The following is a 14,305-nucleotide window of genomic DNA, read 5'->3' as shown; positions in this document are numbered from 1 at the left end:
TGACATGCACATAATAAACCCCCCCAAACACACGGATTACTAATATACCATACTGGAAAGAGAAGTAGTTTGAGCTCAGCTGGCTACCCAGGAAAAACTACAGGAGACCAAAGAAGTATTTCTAATTCTTTTCCACTTAAATGACATAATCTGTGAGGAAACATGCATTTTGATGGAGTATATTATGGAAGAACAGTGTGAGGGTAAATAAAAAAGCATGATAGGAGATCCAGGCAGCAAAACCATGCAATTTTGAGCATCATAAAAAGGATGGTAATACCTGCTCACATGGATCGCATTCAGTCCTTAACTGAATCCTACTGCCTTATAATACTTATTCTACATTATTTATTATTTGCATTGTATATTATTTGCACTGCAGTATCCCAGCAAGGCCTCCAGGAAACCCCCATAGGAGTATTTTCCCGTTTGGTTGATTAGTTTTGCATCTGCATAAAAATATCTGTCTTGTTGCCTGAAACCTTGACTTCAGTGAGCAAATACACAAAAAGCAGGAAATAAAACTGATCATTCTGCTTTCCATCTCCAAGTGAATAAAATGTTTAGATAATTAAATTGTAATAGTGACAAAGTTAATAATATGAAGAACACCTTAAAATTACCTTCAGCTTATCAATTTTCTCAAAGCACTTCTGCTAAGTTCTTTTGAAGCCCCAAATAACTAACAAGCTGTTGAGTGTGTCCAAGCACCTGAGCCTTCAATGGGCTCATTTCAAATTTTACTTAATATCTTTGTGGAATATGTGACAATAAAAATCAACTAAGATAATACCTGTTGTGCAAGGCTGTGATTTCACCATGAAGGCAATGGTACTTACATGTGAAACTCATTTTGTGGGTAACACTTAGAAAAAAGAATAAATGCATATGCATCTTCAGAAGAAAACTTGACAGAAGCATCCTTTGCAGGGTTGGCTTTTCTAAACGTGAATTACTGTAAGCAGAGATATTGTCTCTACATAATGCTTGTTGGCACAATCACAGTTCATTCTTGTGTAAATAATTTGAGAAAGCATTATACAAATTGCAAATGTGGCACTTAATTTTATTAAAGAAAACTGATGGTATAGCAGCTCCAGCAAAATTGGGATGGTAAATAGGTTAATTTTCATCAAACTTTTCCTTGGGCCTTTCTGACAGTTAATAAAGATACTTTATGGAAGCCATACACTCAGTGACTGTCTAGTTATGCTGATCCAACCAATTTCAACAGGGTCAAAGGAGACTCTACAATCCTGCAGCAGGAAAGACAGATACAACTGAGTCAGTTAAGTGATTAGGCTTTATTATTTCCTTCGAGGGAATCTGAAAGAGGAATTCCTGGACTTTGATTAATTTGGACCTGGAATAACAAGATCATTGGATGGAGAAGTCAGTCAAACATGGAAGAAAGAATGGGATAGATTAATTCTTACAAGCCATTTGCTTTGGTGAGCTTGAGCTGACAGGCATTACCCTATTCTCAATAAATTAAAAAAGCTCCCAGTGGGAGTTGCCATGCAGTAGGGAAAAGTGAGCGGCATATTTGGGGTCCGGTAAACTGAATATATCTGGAAAAAAACGTGGTCCTAAGTCTCAGAGTATATCAGATCTGTGCCCTGATTAGCTTACATTCATCCAAACCTCCTCCTGTGCCCTCTGCTTAGATTAGGTTATGCACACAACCTATTTTCTATTTATGCAACATCTGTTCTGCTTTGAGATTGTGAACAAGAACATTTCCAGGCTCCAAAGCAGGATGAGATTACAGACTGGTGAACTGAGCTAGATAAAACAAGGTGGAGCCTCAAAGGTTTAGGTTCAACTCAGATTATTTAAGATTCGAAAAGTGTCTTCATTTGCTTTAACACAAGTGATTTTCTCATTTATACCTCCTTGCAGACTTGAGAAGGAAAGGAAACAGAGTCCTTAATTAGCAGAAGTTCATCTAGTGCTGTTCTCTCACATGTCCAGTGCCAAATCTTGTGGATAACATGTAGTGCCATAATTAAGCCTTCAGCCCTGATTATTCAGAGCTCAGAGAGTCATCTAGACCCTGTCATCCAGACACTGTGATGTTCTACCATTGGAATAAAGAGGATGGGAAGAAAGGGGATGTTCAATCACAGATACTGGTATGAAAAAAGTCCACCTTAGAGAATGTTTCAGGGACTAAGAGGGGAAAGAAGCAGCAGTACTGCTGAAACAGGGGGAGGCAGCAGGGACACCCTGCACAGGATTCCCCTGCAGATGACTAGCTCAAAAGAAAAAGGAAGGGGGACTCTTTTTTTCCTAAGGAGCAACTAGTGATGTTTGTGGTAACAACATCTACAGTAAAGTTTACACTAGTTCCTGTAAAAATCATCTATCTGGGCAACAAGACCACAATTTGGTCTGCATCAGCGACAGAAACTATATATGGAAGACCTACTTAATTTTTTATAGCAACGGGCAGAAGGTTAAACATCTGACCAAGATGACCATCTCGGGGCTGATGGAAAGGAGCTCTTCCTACCTTCCTCCTGGACTTGGCAACACTGATCTAACTCACATTCACTGGCAAAGCACATGAGAACTAAGGAGATGCTGCTATTGAACTGATAGTTCAATAGCCCCACTGATACTCTGGGAGCACACAAGCTCACAGCCCCTGCCTCCGCCACTCCCAAGCTCAAATTCACAAGCTGTCCAGAAATAGTGGTTTACCAGTTTGATTATCCTAATACATTCAGCTGGGTTCAGTGGAATAATAGTCCACTGATAGCCTTAAAAATAAACAAATAAATAACTCCCTCTTTACTTGGTCATGATGGAGGGTTTTTTTCCTCCCTTGGAGGAGGCTGCAAGACAAGGAATAGCAATTCAGCTAATAGGGACTGGCTGCATCAGCCAGGATTTCTCCCTCTCCCCATTCTTCCCCTCCCCAACACAATAGACCTGAAAACAAAAGACAGATTATTAGGTTTAAGTATGTAGCCCATTCTCCACATACCCCTTCCCCCCTCCTCCCACCCCTTCTTCAGCACATCTGGTAACCATGTGTGGCAAGTGCTAATGAAGACTTTCCTGAGTGAGCTACAATTAGTTCCGACTGCTGTTCGCCTCTCTCGGCTGTACCGAGGATAAAAACCCAACGCAACACAACACAAAACAAAATCTTCCCTTCACTGCTCCCGAAACCTCCCAGTGCCCCTGGGATTCCCCCTCCTCATCATGCTGCTGAAATTAAAACAAAAAAAAAGTGTAAGCAAATACTTTAAGGCTCTCTTCTGCCTCACTTTTTTTTTTTTTTTTTAAATCAGCATTTTATTCATTTTGATTGAACACGACAGGCAGGCAACAGTGGTTCTATGATCCTGTCTACAATAGAGAATTGTTAAACAGATGTCCATTCCCCCCCCCTTCTAGCCTGGCAATATTATACACATAGCAGTTTTATCTGCTTGAGCAGATCAAATCTCTGTGTGTGTGTGTGTGTGTGTGTGTGTATGTGTGTGTGTGAGCGCGTGTGTTGCCATTTGGAGTGATTAGAATAAGCTGCACAGAGGCAAGATGTATTGTGCACAATTAAGCCCATCTCCAGACCGCACATTTTTGTTTACTCATGGTCTCTTCTCCTCTCCCCAATCAAGCTACTAATAGAGCTGTTTCAAGTTTCAACAAGGACCACATTAACTGCTCATCCCCACATGAAACAGAATGCCAAACCTCTGCCTCTCTCCAAGATCTGAGTGGCAGCCTCCCGTCTTCCATATTTCTCACTGAAACTGCCATGGACCTCACCTTTGAAATTCCTAATGATTCCCCCTAGTACACACTCTGGGCGCAATGTGAAATTTCACAGTGTGAGACTTTCCTTATTCTTTGTCATTTCTCTCAGCTGTGTCACCCAACGTGATTGCTACTGACCAACCCCTACTTGAAAGTATGTTCCCACTAAATAAACAATCCAGATAATTGCTGTAGAAGTGATGATATCTGCATACATCATATTTCAATTATACCTTATTCACACAAAAAAATGGCTATGACCCTCCTACGCCTTTTGAAGAGTGCGGTATATTGAAATGCAAAAAACTAAGTTCTAAAAGCAGAACAAAAGCAAAACTGATTCTTTTAAAGGAGTTATTCTCTTAAAATACACATGTATCTACTTGCCAAATGATTTCTCAGAGAAGATGATAGGCTGGAGTAACTCAGGGAGGGAGGAACAAAAGGGGTTTTAATCATGGTTTGGATTAAAGAGTTGTATAACAATCACTCTCCTTCCAGGCATATATACTGTACACGCTCACTGTAAATGATCAGCATTTAAAGAAACAAAGTGCACCATGAAGCATTTAACATAAAGACAGCTGCGTATACGTTAACACTTTGTTAATCAAAATACACTAGGTATCTTTCTCACTCGTGATACCAGAAAACACAGAACCAACAACCAAAGCCGGGCAGGACTGTAGCTCCTCTCATACCCCAATTTTAAGTACATAAAACCCACCCCAAAAAAAAAAAGAAAATGGAAATATATATATATATGTATATGTATATATATATATATATATATATATAAAGCACAAAACTCTTTGTAATCTGAGGGCCTCTTTTTGGACAAAATATATTGCTTGATCTCCACATAGTCTTCCTTTCCAAGCAAGGAGTAAAGCAAAGCTGTTGCACTTCTAGCAATATTTTTCAATAAAACATAAATTTTACACTTTGAAAAAAAAGGCTAATTTTACTGGTAATGAATACCAGTAATAACTTAATGAGTCACTGCAGTACACACTTTAAGGAGGAGCTGGTGCTAATGCGTGAATAATTATTGACACAATTAAGTGCCCAACACTGGGCCTGTTAAACTGCTTCTGGCACGTGAGGGCTCCTTAATGGCTCCGCTGCATTGTACAATGACCCTAAAAGGTTTTAAAGCACAGAGAGCTCCCCTCTGCTACTGCAAGGGATCCATGGATCTCAAATCTGTTCCCCACCAGACAATACTGAATTGCTCAGGATTTACATCCCATGTGGGGTTTCACCCTGTTGCCCAGCTGAATAATTAGCTATTTACCGATTCAGTAAACAGTAAGCTCACCCTTTGACCTGCTTCGGTATAGACTGTCTGGTCCCTAACCCTGCTGGGGGCTTCCGCCTGCCTAATGTTTGCTTTGTGAGCAGGGTTGCTGCTGGAAACTCACTGGTCCCTTCCCACTGGTGGCTCCAAAGCACAGAACCCCAGCATCACGATGGCAATCTAATCCTCAACAACTCAGGTCACCTACAAAAATTGTTTGAAATCAAAAAAGAGTATTTGGCACCAAAAAGGCACCGAATGAAACATCTCCAAGATGCTCTTAGCCCTGTTCCACACGCTCAGCTTCTCCCTCGATTTTACTATGTGTGCAAATGTACAGATGTCCCAACTAAACAAACCAAATTTCAAGCCCTGCCATGCATACCATACTTATCTCCAGCAAGTCCTGCAGAATCGCTGGATATATTTGCAGGTTTCCAGCAGGATATATGAGAGACAACATTATCATCAGGAAAGCTGTAAAAAAGTCACCTCTGACAAATAACTCTCAATCATGTTTCACAAGAAGTGCGCTCGCATCCTCTGAATGGACAGGGCTGTCCTGCCAAGATGCCTCATCAGTTAGTTGGAGCAACACATGCACTCACACAAAAAATTGACCTTTTATTTCTGTCATCCTGAACTCCTTATGACCTTCCCTGAGCTATTCCAGCATGGGTGTAGGTCCATTAGACAGATAGACAGGCAGACAGACAAGCAGGCAGACAGTTCACCCTATTTAATGTTAAAATCTGCACAGCCCTAGTACTGCATCTACAGTGTTATCACTGATGGAGTCCCAAATCTGGGGTTATTAAGAATGTGTTTAAGCAGTTATTAAGAGTGTGTAATTCTGTGGTCACATGCTGGCTGCAAGGCAGCTATCATGTCTGAGACACGTGAAAGGAGAAAAGAGAGTAGCACAGCATTGCCCTCCTGGTCCTGTCAACATAGGGCACCATTAATGGAGAGGCAGAAGCAAGAACAATTACAAGGAAATGAACAATTAAGCGAGTTATAATCAGATTCCGCAGGCAGCTACCCTCTGAGAGACTGTGGCAAACAGCTGGCTAGTCACAACAGCATGCAAGTCTCCACTCCAGAGCTGCTCCCATGGATGGTGATGGGTTCCTATGCCACAAGGAGGAAGGACAGACAGGCTGGACAGACAATATCCACAATCAGTGGTCAGAGAATCCTCTTTCCTCCTGCCATGGTTCTCCTGTCTGGCCTGCATAAGCACTTGATCACTCTGTGTTCTCTCATCTGCAAAATGCAAATAAATATGCTATCATCTTTGTAGGATGTTGTAAGCACATATTCACTTTAAAACCACCTGTTGTACTGTACATAACAAACAAGAACAGGAAAACCTGACTGACCTGAAAAAATACATATCCTGCATTAGAAACTACCCAATACACAGTCTAATACCTCCCATACAAGAGGCGGCTTGGGAGATAGTCCTTCAAAAAAATAAGTGGCTTCATTCATTTCCATTTATCAAATAACTGGAGATGTAAATCCAAGTCCTTGTTCCTGACAGACACAACAAGCCAACATCCAGCTGGAGCATAGCTACCAGTTGACCATGTCCCACATGATGATACATTTCCACTTGCACAGTTCCACCAGACCTCCCACAACCCAAGGCTCTATCTGAAACACCAGAAGTGTTAGAACTTCTGAAACTGTACAGTAGAGAAATCAGTATTTACTGGGGGCCACAGGAGGATAAAGTGGACTTTGCAACAGCTTAACAACCATCCTGAGAGGAGAATCCCCCTCACTGCTCCTTCAAGCAGTGCATGAGGCAGACACTGGATACTTCCTGTTACTACACCTGAGGAAGCAATAAGGGAAGAGATCTCTGTTCCCCTTCACTTAGGAGCCAGGCACCTACAGGTCTGGGTTTTACATGCGCCAAATTCCTTTCAAGGATTTAGTGTCTGTTCAGTTTTGCTCATAAAAGCAGGGAGTCATAGAATCACAGAATGATTTGGCTTGGAACTGACCTTAAAGATCATGTAGTTCCAATGCCTCTGCCACAGGCAAGGACCCTTTCCACTAGACCAGGCTGCTCAAAGCCCCATCCAGCCTGGCCTTGAACACTTCCAAGGAGTGGCAATACAATGCACCTTCAAAAGTACTTCTTTAAAAAAAAACAAAAACGAACAAACAAAAAAACCCAACAAACCCAAAATGCTGCACAAGCTATTTGATGAAAAAAAATCTGCTGGGGTTTTGTTCTTTTTTTTTGCTTCAAAGACAAAAAGTTACTGAGTGGCAAAGCAGTAGTGGTCTTTGTCACTTGGAAATCAGTGCGCTGCCCGTGAGAGTTTTACTCGTAGCTATATCATGCCAACTTAATGGTACCAGACTCTTCATAAACGGCTCTTGTCTTCTTGCCCTAACTCGGAGCAGAAGACAGCTGCTCTAACAAAAGCGGTTTGCAAAACCAGCTTGGGAGAGTTTGTGTGGCTGCATTAGGATTTCACCACTGCCCCACTGAGTTGCCGTGTGGAGAGTGCCACTGAGACCCAGCCCTAGGTAGCTTCCAGGCTGCCCTTTCTTTTCTGTAACGAATTAAATGTGCAAGAAAATATTGCCACATCCCATGAGTATATTGACACAACTGGGACTTCAACCCCAATTTTGCTTTGCGTTTTACAAATGGCTTTATTTATCTTAAGATAAAGTGCGTGTACTTTACCAATACGCTTCGGACCTGATACAAGGGCGAGTCGTGTTGGGAAGCGGAGTCAGTGAATCTACTGGGCACTGGGTCGCCTGAGGACGGGGCCCCTCCTGAGGTGCTGACCTATGGCTCTGCTGCAACAGGAGCTGCAGAACCCTGAGACACTTGCAGAATTAGTTCCCCTAAAAAAAGAAAGAGACGATGAATTTTTTATGACTCGCAGAGCTAAACGTATGTTTTGGAATCAGCTGGTGTGAAAACTGCAGGGAAAATGAATCAAACTTTAGACTGTTGGTCATAGGCTTTTATAACGTGGAACAGAAAAAAACAGACATTGTGTTTGCATTCTATTTCTAGGCCTTTTAAGCTGTAACAGCATGAGTGGTATTTGCATCAGGAGTTACCATATATCATTGCAAAGCAACATATGCATAGATGGAAAAAAGATGACGGCAGCAGCAGGTTCAGTGAAATCTCAGGATCTCTCTGTGATAGGGACCTGCTAAAGGTTTGGTTTTATTTAGCGTAGCTTAAAATGTCATTGGCATATGTGTTTCTCAATTAACACCAATTTAATACACTCCAGAAGTGTTCTATTCTGAGAGCAGCCTTTAGAGTTTACAAAGGATCTAACCTGACATTTCAGTACAGGATATCCAGCCCCATTTACAATCAGGAAAACACATTATGAAGGCTGAATTTTTTTTTCTCTGACATTGTCTAACATTGCCTATAATGATAAATATATAAGTCAGAAAATCCTAGCAAACGGTGTTATAGTATGGAAATTATGAGTCCTTCCAACCTCTGTGAGTCACTCATATCCCCCATATGAAATGGTGCCTCACAGCAATTGCAGATACTCAGCAAGCGGATAGTTGGTTTTCCTACTCAGTGCCTCACCGATGCCACAACATTTTGCTCTACAGCTTCCCAAGTATTAAACTGCAACTCACCAATAGAATAGGTCATTAAAAAAAACCCAACAAACAACAAACCTCAAACACAAAGAGAAGTAACAAATAATTCTAAAACCTCTGGCCTTTCTGTCAAAAATTTGAAGAGAGAAAGATTTACTGGTGATGGCTTCCTAAATGACATATACAGATGTCCAACAGGATCCCAGAAACCAACTTCTGAGAAGCTAAAGGATTATTTATTAACCAAAAGGATGAATAAAGAATAGGGAAGTATCATTTCATATGAACTTTACATAGACTATATGAGTGTCTACTATCTATTTAAAAAAGGCACTTGGCATTATTAATATTGATTTTGGAATATACAGTTCATTAGATGTAACAGGCCAAATTCAGCCCTGATGAAACCAGTAACTTCAGAGAAGCAGTACGGGACAGAAATATGTCGTTCAGATCTAGTGAAGTGTTTATTCTGAAATCAATAACAACAGAGTGTACATTCAGAAAACATTGGGGGGGGGGGGGGTATGCACTGCAGGGAGGGAAGGTAAAAGTCAAGCATTTCAAAGTTAGGAAATACCAGTATTCAAATTGCTCATTAATTCTGTCCTGTTGTGTGTCCACCCTTTGTACTGAAGACGGAAAATTAGACCAGGTTCTTGCAGTTCAGAAGTGTATCACAGGGCATTCACACAAGAGGGCAGAAGTGTGATTGGAGGGACAACCTGAATTTGGCCTTAATTGTCCATGTGTGGCTTTGCAATTTGCTTTAAACATTGGTTTTGCATGAACTTTCCTCCTTTTCTAAAGGTGGGGAGAGGGAAAAAGAAAACTAAATATATTACATACAACCACTGAAGCTTTCCAAATCACACCTCCCTGGCAAGGTTTAGCCTCTTCCCCTCTGCACAGAAGTCAACTATTTGAGCTTCTGGGTATAAGCTGGAGTCTGCAGAAAACAAGGTGTGGTCTGATTTGCAGCCAGGAGACCTCACCACTTTTCCCCATTTCCCAGCTACATTGCTGGGGAAACTCCAGCCAATGCCAACCTCGGGAAAGAGAGGAAGGGGAAAGCACATGTCCAGGGGGAAGGCTGGGAGAGCACATAACTGCCATCCTGCTACAGCTGCTCTGGAAGGTCCAAGGGTGGCTAGTTCAGTACGTGTTTCATGAGTGGAGGTGATTTGGTACCAGCTGAGCTCAGCTCCCTGAGACACCCCTGTCTCGCTGATGTTGTGATACTGTGACACACTTCTTAGACAATGAAAGTGAAATGGTGACTTTCATAGTCTTGTATCACCACCAGGTTTGAACAGAGCCCCATGGCATGACAAAACTGTACTTCTGAAACCTGGCGTTTTTTTCACTAATAAATTTTGAAAATGCCTAAGGCAGAGCAAACATTATGGCTTTATGGTCCAACAGGATCTTTCAAAATTCACTGAGGCAGTCTAAATGCAGGGGAGTGCTACTGTCTCTTGCAATAAATAATTTGGAAGAATCTTTCTTTGTAATAACATTCTCACCTACACACTGTCTAGAGCATGTGTGTTTGTATATACCCATATATATATAAACACATTCTTGAATACACACAGTTGGAAAGACTTCATCCTGAGCATGACTTGCCAGGAAAACTGGAAAATTCTGATATTTAACAAGTTAATATATTAACAGATGGGCACATTCAAAATGAGAATTTAATCCTGATTTTGATCAGGAATGCATGTTGAACTCTGCTATAAGGAACACTGAAATTCAAAGTCATTATCCAAGGTCTTTTTTTTTTTTTTTTAACTCAGAGGAAATCTTGTGCTTCAGATTCTTCAGTTCCTGGTTCCACTGCAAGCCTGGAGTTTCTCACATTGCTTTGGGTACTTTGAAAACTGAACTCAAAAGACAAAACTCACTCATCAGGCACTCAAGAGGGTATTCATGCCACCTAACTTCAGGCATCTAACCATTTATAGAGTCAACAGAGGCTCCTAACATGACAACACTGAAGCCCCCTTTGGGTAAGCCTGCCTGTTTCTATTGAGTGTACAGGCAGCTTTGGCTCCTAATTTAGGTACACAATTAAGATGAGGCTACATGGTGTGATAATTTTGTCCTCAAGCCCTTCTATAGAACACATATATACATGCTAGTCAGCCACAAGCTAACTCAATCCTAAATGAGTGGGGTCTGAGTTAAATTCAGGTTTTAGCTAAAAATGGGCCTAACTTAGTGCAAATCTTGATGTCCACAATCTCTAAAAATTAAAGTTCCCATTGTAGATGCAAATTTCTCTGACCACCTACAGCTTCAGCTGCTAACTTGGATTAGTCTGCTCCTAAAGAAGCTATAAAGCCTTTGTCCAATGGTTCTTTAGTTGGTTTATTCTAATGACACAATAATGTTAACATCCCCATTTTTGAGTGTTAGCATTCATTTTGAGTGTTAACATTCAATTATCATTACCGAACCTTTTTTATGTTATACTTCATACATGGCAAAGAACTTTACAGAAGTACAAATACCATGCCTGGCATTTGCGTATCACTCCCCATTAAAGTATTACCTGCCTTCCTTCCCCCTGCCCCCCCCAGCTCACAACATGCAGCAGTGGGAAATGAGCCGGCAACTAAGTTAAAGCTTCAAAGAAAATCCTACCAGTGCAATGCAGTTATCACACTGAACCAGGCAAAGGGATTGCCTCAGTGCAAGTTCTCCATCTGCACTAGATGTACAGCACCTGAAAGGGTTAAGAGAGTAGGAGAGCTTTCAGAAATACCTAGAAACAAGGATACCTGCAGGGCGTGCTCAGTTTGTTTTGAAGATGTGTTGTTCTAACACAGTGGTTCACTGGTTGAATATATTGCTATTTGATACCCTGCTAGACAACTCTGTGGCTACAGTTTTGTGTCAGATCAGTTAAGCTTTCTGTCAGAATGTTCACTTCAGCGATGATCAAACCCTGGGCTTGCCTGCACAGGCAAGCCCATACGACAGGCTGTGGTGGGGACTTCACTGTGCACAAGCCCTTCTGCATTCTCCCTTCCTGGGCTGCTCAGGTGAGGGGCAGCTCCATGAGCATCCCTGGGAACATGCTGCACCCCACGGGGCATGCTCACTGCCTCCACAGAGGACAACAGAGCACAAAGACTCGTCCACTACATGTTCACGCACTGCTCCTCCTTATTTCTAGCCTAAGGTCAAAAAGCCCCTTCCTTTTGTATCCTTTCATACTGCCTTCTGGCAGCTTTAATCTTTTATTATTTTTTTAATCTGAAGACAGGTTCATAATATACTCTCCTTAGGATGATGCCTAACCTCCTTCTAGGAGGACAGGAGAAGGATCTCTATCCTGCAGATCCATCCTGCAGATCCATCCTGCCAGTCTCCTCTGCACCCATTCAACTTTACTCCTGAAAACACAAATTCTCCCAGAGTGATTCACAAATCTCCCTCCTCAATACTGAACTCATCCAAACATATTTCATGGTAGGAAATTTTGCCTCTCCAGTATGTTGTCAAGACCCATTTTGAACTGTCAGCACTCATAACTGAGATGCTCAAATATTACCTTTGTCCGTAACAAACCTGACTGCTTTTTGCTTCCTCCTTCTTTGCCGCAAAGGATTTCTCTTCACGCCCTAAAGTAACTGCATTTTCCTAATGGCGTCCTGTGAGGGACTTTATACAAAGCATTTCAACACTTAAATAAATCATATCCCAGTTGTTCCCTGGCCACTAGTTTGCAAACTCTTCCTAAGGAGGAAAACCAATCTAATTAGTTAATCTTTACACAGTACTTTGAAGATGAAGAGTGCTATGTCTGTTTAAACATTCTTACACCAGCCGGTGTGTTGCTTTTGGTTCAGTCTCCCACACTGATCAAGATCCAACACTGACCCCCATGGGAACCATCCCAAATCTCTCCAGCTGCCACCCTCGCTTTCTGCCTTGTTGGGATGCTCCTCAGATGATGTCACTCTCCACACACACAAGATCTTTCCCAGGAAGAAAATAAAAAACTCCTCCAAATCCTAACTCTGTAGCTGGGCTGTGTACTACAGACCTTCTTCTATAAATAAACACATGCTCAAAACTGGTTTGGGGACCAATCCTAAACTCTTCAGTCATATACTTGTTAGTATTCACTTGCACCAGCAGTGCTGGATGAACAGCTGATTGTTAGGATAAGGGAGTTGCAGTACAAAACCTACATGATTTTGAAATTTTCACTGCTATGCAAACCAGCTGGAGAGTTACTAAAACACAACAGAAGTAGCAAAACTTCTAATCAGTGCATCTCCTCGAGTCTGGAAGGGAATCTGGTGAAGAAACAAGTCAGCAAGATCAGCTCTCTAATTTACAACACAAAGCATCAGTTAAATAACTTAGTCAAAGGACAATTAGTATCTTGTACAGTAGCAGGAAATTCAGAATCTGCTTGTGCCACATGTGATGGGTTTGGAAGCTGGCTAGACCCCATGTCGTGGGGCTTTTATTGCCGAGGAGCTGGTATTATTTCTCTTTCATCCAATGCTTTTGCTTTTTGTTTTCTGTTTTTAAGTGATGGTTGCGGTTGTTTCTAACCCATATGTCTCTAGTTTTGAGCTGCGTGGTTTGCCCCCTCTGTCTCTCATCATTGCTTTTGGCCCAGTTTCTTGACAGGAAATGCGAGATTTATTTTATCTGGCCTGAACTACATTGTTCCTTCCTGACTACTGGTGTTACTTCACTCCAAATAACACTGCTTTGCGCTTACTGCCTGCCCAAGGTCAAAGCCTGAGGGGAACAGGCATATTTAAGAGCAATGGTGAGAGAAGGGGGTAAGGCTTCAGGGCATGAAAAGAGAATAAAAGGCAGAGGGGAGAGAGAGAAATGGTAAGAAATTAAGATGTGATTTAAAGAAGTTTTGGTTTGGAGAAGATCCCCTATTTTCCTTCAGCCAGCAATAAGCTGAACTGCTGTTATCAAGTAACTCTTGGGTATGTATTGAAGCCAAGCTAGCAATGCTAATGTTATCAATTGAAGCAGGACATTGCCAGGTTAATTTAGGTCATGAATTCAAGGAGAAGAACAGCTACCAAAATTGATAAAAGAATTTAAAAAATACTCCTGAAGATTTTCAGTCTTTCTCTGGTCACTCAGCAGAGCAAGCAGCACAGACATATGAAATACATCCACAGTTAAGAGGAAAGCAAGCTAAATGCAAACAAACATATAATTGCTGAAAACCAAACATCAGTTTTTAAATGAATTACTTCTGAGTTCCTCTGATGCTTGTAGAAGGATTTGTAAATCTCTGCCTGGTGTCATTAAGTACATAGGAAATTAACTTGCAAAAGGTGGGGCAGGATCTGTGCTAGCCATTGCAGCTCTGCTGAAACCCATGGCATTCCAGCTACCCAAGAGCAGAACAGCTTTGCAGTTGCCAAACTGTTTTTTGACTCATCAAAGAGCTAAAAAAACCCCATCTCTCCCCATATACCTGACCTAAAATGAATCCAAAGCAGCAAAGATAATTCTCCAGCCAGCAGAGGCACGCACCTTGCCAGCATCCCAGCCTGCAGAGCATTTACTCTGAGCAGGGAATGTAGCTTCAGCCTGCCCACTTACTTGCTTTTT

The 14,305-nt window shown here is 41.6% G+C and overlaps 1 protein-coding gene across 7 annotated transcripts in view; it reads right to left on the bottom strand.

Moving 5' to 3' along the window:
• SOX5 (SRY-box transcription factor 5) overlaps positions 1-14,305 on the bottom strand; it is a 639,441-nt gene that overhangs the window by 342,700 nt on the left and 282,436 nt on the right. Inside the window, exons 1-2 of one of the 7 annotated variants that reach the window (XM_061353710.1) lie at positions 11,342-11,358; positions 7,785-7,951 (exon numbers count right to left, since the gene is read on the bottom strand). The exons of the other annotated variants lie outside the window; for them this stretch is intronic. The gene's annotated coding sequence lies outside the window, so the exon portion shown is untranslated. Of the gene's footprint in view, positions 1-7,784; positions 7,952-11,341; positions 11,359-14,305 lie in introns of those variants that run through there. 7 annotated transcript variants of the gene reach the window in all.

The sequence above is a fragment of the Neopsephotus bourkii genome, unplaced genomic scaffold, assembly GCF_033783945.1.
Source record: "Neopsephotus bourkii isolate Nb327-2 ecotype Australia unplaced genomic scaffold, CSIRO-AGI_Nbou_v1 NB_690, whole genome shotgun sequence".
In the NCBI taxonomy this organism is placed as follows: domain Eukaryota; kingdom Metazoa; phylum Chordata; class Aves; order Psittaciformes; family Psittacidae; genus Neopsephotus; species Neopsephotus bourkii.
The sequence above is the reverse complement of the archived record's forward strand: the minus strand, read 5'-3'. Positions and strand labels throughout refer to the sequence as shown.